The sequence below is a fragment of the Pongo pygmaeus genome, chromosome 14 (assembly GCF_028885625.2).
Source record: "Pongo pygmaeus isolate AG05252 chromosome 14, NHGRI_mPonPyg2-v2.0_pri, whole genome shotgun sequence".
NCBI lineage: Eukaryota > Metazoa > Chordata > Mammalia > Primates > Hominidae > Pongo > Pongo pygmaeus.
In genome coordinates, this window is record NC_072387.2 from 89,227,129 (window position 1) to 89,234,520 (window position 7,392).

The following is a 7,392-nucleotide window of genomic DNA, read 5'->3' on the forward strand; positions in this document are numbered from 1 at the left end:
GAACCAAGGGTGAATTTTAATAAATTAATCCCATAATGGGAAAATGCCTGATGTATACATTTTTAGGAACAGGATGATTACTGTTTTAAGAGATATCTATGTTCATCTATATTGTAAAGGATATGCCCATGCCCTGGCAAATCTTACTTTGATGCTATTGCCACATAATTAATTCTATTGGACTGATGATTCACAGTTTCTGTCCTATATATCTATTATGATAATCTCAAGATTGAGTTGTTTATTTTAGGGCTCATATATTAAGTTCCATATAATGTACAATGTTCTTAATAAAAATTGACATGAATTTAAAGTATTGTTTAGAGCTTCTATAAGTTGAACTTTAATTTTTGGTTAAAATTTTTTCCTGGTAGTTAACTGGGGAGGAAAGGGGTGATAGGGAAAACTATGGTGATAAAACAAGAGCATCTAAAATCCAACCAAGATATATTTGAGTGGACCAAATTTTAAGCCATTTCAAGAAACATCCAAGAACTTCTACACGAAAATTTTCTTTATATCTGCACCCTATGCAGTTTCTGGAACTACAGTGATTTCCACATGTTTTTGTTTTGTTACCCTTGCCTTTTTTATATATTTTTTGGAGGATATGTTGGAATTGGGGAGCTTATAATACTGTAACCTGCCTTGGAATTAACCTTGCAGACAGATGGACTCAGGTAAGGAAATTAGAAGTGTCTGCGAACAAGAGAGGAAACATAGCTGATACATGGGGACAAACTAGGTGCTCCTGGGGACAAAGTGGAGGCTAATCTGAAGGCCTTAACCACATTGAGGCTTGAAAGTCATGTCTCAATTCTCGCAAATGATGGACTTCAGTCTGCCTAGGGCAGAAACAAACTGTGGGTCATTTTGGGAAAATCAGACATTTTAGAGTTGAAAATGTTCTAAACCACCCAAAAAAGTATTTATTATGAGGAGAAACAATCTGATGCCTATCATAAGTCCAGCTTCACTCAGACTCAGTGATGTACAAAATAATTCACTCCACCTTAGCATTAATTGACTTGAATTCTATTTTTTTATAACTTCACTTATAAACAGAATCTCCCTGACCCCTAAATCACTCATTTTGGAAAGGAGGCAATCAGCATATATGATACACGCTGTTCTGGGATTACATATATTCTCTCATTTAATCCATAGCATAGCCAATCAATATCGGTATTTTTATTTTCATTTTTGAGATAATAGCAGAGACTGGTTTTAATAAAACAAAGTTTTAATAGATGAATAAAGTAGTTTTAGCAGAACAAAGAAGTCAAGTTCATTCTAATTTTTTTACAGCTCAGAGATAGGATTTTTAAAAAATGTTCCAAAGGTGCTGGCTCCTGAAGGAAACCAAGTGGCAGTTTCGACACTCACCATGACACATGGGGTAGGCAGTTGTGTTATGTCACCCCTATAAAAAGGGCTTAAAGGAAAAAAAGATTAGGTTGCTCTGGCTTTGCAGGCACATTTTGGATTTGGAGAATATAAGGTCTTTTAAAACTAATTAATTTTTTAATTGACAAATATTGTATGTATTTATTACGTACGACATAATGTTTTGAAATATGTATGCATTTGTGAAATGGATAAATCCTACTAATGAACATATCTATGATTTCCTCCACTTATTTTTTTGTGTGGAAAGAACACTTAAAATATACTGTTTTAGTGATTTTCAAGTATACAGTACACTGTTAATAACTATAATCATCATGCTGTACAATAGATCTCTTGAATTTGTTGCTCCTACCTAACCAAAATTTTGTATCCTTTGACCATGATTTCACCCAACCACTCTCATACCCCCAGGCTCTGGCAACCCCCATTGTATTCTCTACTTTTACTTCTTTTAGATTTCACGTGCAAGTAAGACCATACAGCTTTTGTCATTCTGTGCCTGCTTGTTTCATTTATCCCAGTGTCCTCCAGTTTCATCCATGTTGTCTCAAATGACAGGATTTCCCTTTTAAAGCTGAATAGTAGTTCATTAGGTATATATGCCACATTTTCCTTATCAATTTATCCATTGATGGGCACTTAAGTTGACTATTGTGAAAAATGCCACAATGAACTTGAGAGTGCAGATAATCCTTTGACTTAACTGATTTAATTTTCTTTGGATATATATCCAGTAGTGGAATTGCTGGATCATATAGTAGTTCTATTTTTAATTTTTTGAGGAACCTCTATACTGTTTTCCGTAATGTCTGTGCTAATTTACATTCCCACCAATACTGTGCAAGGGTTACTTTTTCTCTACATCCTCACCAGCATTTGTTATCTTTCATCTTTTAGATAATAGCCATTTTAGCAGGTGTGACCTCATTGTGGTTTTCATTTCTCTGATAATTACAGATTTTGAGCATTTTTCCTAATACCTGTTGGCTATTTGTATGCCTTCTTTTAAGAAATGTCTATTTGGATCCTTTGTACATGTTTTAATTGGATTGTTTTCTTTCTATTGAGTTGAGTTGCCTATATATTTTGGATATTAACTCCTTACAGGATGTATAATTGGCAAATATGTTCTTCCTGTCCTTAGGTTATCTCTTCACTCCATTGACTGTTTCCTTGGCTGTGCAGAAGCATTTTAGTTTGAAGTAATCCCATTTGTCTATTTTTGCTTTTGTTGCTAGTGTTTTTGAGTGCATATCTAGAAATCATTGCCAAGACAATGTCATGAAGTTTTCCCCTTTGTTTTCTTCTAGTTTCTGGTCTTTAAGTTTTTAATATATTTTGAGTTGATTTTTGTATATGGCATAAAATAAGGGTCTAATTTCATCCATCTGCATGTGAATATTCAGTTATCTCAACATAATTTATTGAAGAAACTGGCTTTTCTTCATTGTATGGTCTTGGCACCCTTGTCAAAAATCAATTGACTATAAATGCATGAATTTATTTCTGAGCTCTCTATGTTGCACCATTGGTCTATGTTTATGTATTTTTTTCTAATACCATACTGTTTTAATTACAATAGCTTTGTGCTATATTTTGAAGTCAGATAGTATAATGCTTCCAGTTTTGTTTTTGTTTAGCTCAAGATTGCTTTGGCTATTCAGGGTCTTTTTTGGTTACATGCTAATTTTAAGATTTTTTTTCTATTTTTGTAAAAAAAAAAAGAGATTGGAATTTTGATAGGGATTGCATTGAGTCTGTGGATCACTTTGAATAGTAGACATTGTGGATCACTTTGAATAGAAAGACATTTTAACAATATTCTTCCAATCCATGAACATGGGATGGTTTTTCATTATTTTGTGTCTTCTATTTCTTTTATCAATATCTTATAGTTTTAAGTGCATAGGTATTTTACCTTCTTGGTTAAATCTATTCCTAAGTGTTTTTATTTTTTCTATAATTTTAGTCATTATAAATGAGATTAAAAAATTATCCTTGGGTAGTTCTTTGTTAGTGTATAGAAATGCTACTGGTTTTTGTATGATTTTTTATCTTGCAGCATTACTGAATTTATTAGTTCTAACAGTTTTGGATAAAGTCTTTAGAATTTTCTATATAGAGGATCATGTTGGAGGTATACACATTGGAACGAATCAGGTGAACAACTTGACCCGTAAAGAATGGAGAAAAGCAAGCCAGGATGACTGCCCACCTGGGACTGGCACAGAATCAGGGAAACCTCTCCCACCCAGGGAAGTGGTGAGTGAGTGAGCAACCCCAGGAATCCACACTTATCCCATAGATCTTTGCAACCCTTGGGTCAGGAGATCCCTTTGTGAACCCACTCCACCAGGGCCTTCAGCCTGACACACAGAGCTATGTGGAGTCTTGGCAGAACAGCTGGTCAGGCACATGCAGAGCCCCTGTAGCCTTGGATACCCAGGCTTCACAGAAAAAGCAGCTGCAACTCCACCAAAGTGAGGGGTTAGACCCCTGTACATACCCCTAGGAAATGGACTGAATCCAGGGGGCCAGGCAGTGATGGGCTGCAGGTCTTACTTGCACTGCACCTCACAGGATAAGGCCCACAGGCTTGGAACTCCAGCCAGCCATGGTAGCAGTGTTACACCTCCCTGAGACAGAGCTCCCAGTGGGAGAGGCAGACCACCATCTTTGCTGTTTCACAGCCTTAGCCATTGTTGCCTTAGGGCTCTAGGGAATCTGAGACAACTAGGGACTGGAACAGCCCCTCAGCACAGCCCAGAAGCTTTAAGGAGAAGTGGTCAGACTGTTTATTCATGGAGATCTTGATTCCTGTTTCTCTTCACTGGGCAGAATCTTCCAACAAGGGTCTCCAGTCACCCCCTCTGGTGTTTTCCAGTTGACAGCAGTTTCAAACCACCCTGAGATGGAGCACCCAGTGAAAGAGGTGGTCTGCTATCTTTGCTGTTTGGCCACTTTATCTGTTCATGTCTTTGGGCTTTGGAGAGTCCAAGGTGACCGGGAGCTGGAGCAGATTCCCAGCACAGCACAGCTGCTCTATGAAAATACGGCCAGACTTCTTTTTTAAGCAGGTCCCTGATCCCCTTCTTCCTCACTGGTGGGACCTCCTGAACAGGGTCTCCAGCTACCCCTGCTGGTGTTTCTGGCCAGCCCCAGTTCTAAACCTCCCTGGGGTGGAGCTCCCAGAGGAAGGGGTGGCCTTCTATCTCTGCTGTTTGGCTGCCTTAGCCATTCTTGCCTTTAAGCTTTGGAGAGTCTGAGATGACTAGGGGCTGGAGTAGACCGCTAGCACAGCACAGCTGCTCTTTATCTCTCCATTTCTGAAGGACAGCTTTTTTGAGTACAGTGATTCTTGCTTGCCAGTTTTTTCCCTTTAGCATTTTGAATATAACTCTCTTCTAGCCTTTGAAGTTGCTGCTGAGAAATCCATTGCTAACCTTACTGAAACTCCCTTATATGTGTTTGCTTATCTTCTCTTGCTGACTTCAGGATCTTCTTTTTGTCTGATTTTTAACAGTTTTATTTTAATGTCTTGGTGTAGTTTTGTTTGGATTGAGTCTGATTGGAGACTTTTGACCTTTCTATACCTGAATATTTTAAATCTTTTTCCAAATTTGGAAAGTTTTCTTCCATTATTTCTTTAAATAAACTTTCTACCCCCTTGTCTTTCTCTTTTTTGAAATGAACTATAACTGGAATAGTTGCTGTCCTATAAATCCTGTAAATTTTATTTCTTTTCTTTTGTCTCCTCTGATTTTATATTTTTAAATAATCTATCTTTGAATTCAGATTCTTAATTCTGGTTTATTCTTGCATTGATGCTCTCTATTACATTTTTAAATTTCTATTCATTTTATTATTTTAGCTCCAGAATTTTTGTTTGATTTTTAAAAAATATAATTTAATCCCTGTGTTTAATTTATCATTTTGGTCATTTGTTTATTCAATTTCACTGAATTGTTTTTCTGTATTTTTTTGAAATGTACCAAGTTTCTTAAAACAAGTATTTTGAATTCCTTGTCAGACATTTCATATATTTCCATTCCAATATCAGCTACTGGGAGATTATTCTGTTCTGTTGGTGGTGTTATGTCCTCTCGATTTCTCATGTTTCTTGTTGCCTTACAGTAACATCTGCATATGTGAAGAAGTAAGGGCTTATTCCAGTCTTTGCAGAATGGGTTTGTTTAGAAAAACTTCATCGAACAGCCAATCCAGAGATTCTAAGCAGGCTGTCTGATGTGGTCTGCAGGTAGGATTGCTGCTGGAGTCCTCAGGCGGGCTGGTCTGGTGCCTGGGTCAGCAGGAAGATTGGCCAGGTACCAGAGTCTGGAGGTTTGGTCCTGGAGCCTGGATCCACTAGGGTAGACCTACTGATTGATTGATTGATGATTGATTGAAAGATTCAATCAATGGGTGAGAGAGCCTGTACCGTGTATCTGAGGGGGATGGCTGAAACCTGAGTCCATAAGACTGACCTGGCACTGGGGTAGGCCTTAAGTCTGAGTCTACAGATGTTAGCTAGGTTCTGGGATGAGTCAATACCTGGGTCCACTGGAATGTGCCTGGAGCTTGATTCCATAAAGGCTGGCCTGGTGCTGGGGCAGGTCTGGAAACTGAGCCTGTCAGGGCAGGCCCAAATCTTGGGTCCAGGAGGACTGGCCTAGAGCCTGAGTCTGGAGGGATGTTGATGGATCCTTGGTCTGTGGGAGTTGGCCTGGCACTGGGGTCTACTGGAGTAAGTCTGAACTCTGAGTCTCCTGGAGAAGGACTTGACCCTTGGTTTACTAAATCCTGGAGCCATGAGGACCAGCTTGATGCTGGGGCAGGTGTAGAGCCTGGGTCTCTGGTGGCCAGCATGATGTCTGGGATCATGAGTGCTCTCCTAGGGCCTAGAGCCATGGGAACCAGCTGGGAGGCTGTGTCTTCTGGAGTTAGCCTAGAGGCTGGATGTGTGGGTGCTGCCCTGGAGGCTAGGCCCATGAGGGCTGCCTTGGGTCCTGCAGGCTTGCCTGGAGCCTGACTCTGTGAGGGCTGGTCTAGTGCTGAGGTCCACCAGGATGAGCCTGAACTCTAGGTTCTGCTTGAAGTTGCTGTGGGTCTGTTGGAGCATGGGGCCACATGTGCTAACCTACAGAGTGGGGCTGCAGTGTCTACCCAGGCACTGGGCAGGCGTGAAGTCTGTGTTTGCAGGTGCCAAGCTGGTATCTCAGACCAGGTGTACTGACTTGATGCTGGAGAGGGCCTAGGACCTAGGGCTGTGTGGGTAAACCTGGTTCTGGGCTAGCCTGAAACCTGAGCAGGCTGCAGGACCTGGATTAGAGGCTGGGTCCATGGTGCTAGTCTGATGATTAAGACTGCAGAGGTGAGTCTGCTGCTGAGGCAGGCCTGAAGTTTGGGCCAATGCAGCCACTCAAGTGCTGGGGGTGGTCCAGGCTTGGGGCCACTGAAGCCAGCCTGGCCCTGGGGTGAGCCCACAGGCTTAGTCCACTGGTACTGGCCTGAAGTCTGGCACAATGGGGGCCTGCCTGGCACTGGATTTTCCTGTGGTGGGCTTGGTGTTGGAGACCAAGGCAAAGTTTGGTCCTCACTTTCCTCTCCTTCCCCCATGTGGAAGGTATCTCTTTCCACACTGGGCTGCCTGGGGTTGGGAAAGGAGTGACTTGGGTAATGTGAAATTGTCCTTCCTAGCTTCTCCTATGTGTCTCAAAATGTCTGTGCTATACCCAGGTGTTCTAATCTCTCATCTGGTATCCTTGGCTCTTGTGAAGGTGGTTTTGTGGATAGTTAGTTGTTCAAATTAATATTTCTGCAAGAGGAGCAAGTGTTACCAAGTCCTATTTTACCACCTTGCTGACATCCACTCCTGGTCTTTCTTCTTCTGCCCATTGCTCCCTACAGCAGCTATCTTAGCAACAACTGTATTAGTCCTGGGTATAAAGTTTCAGTTATACAAGTTGAATAAGTTCTGGAGAT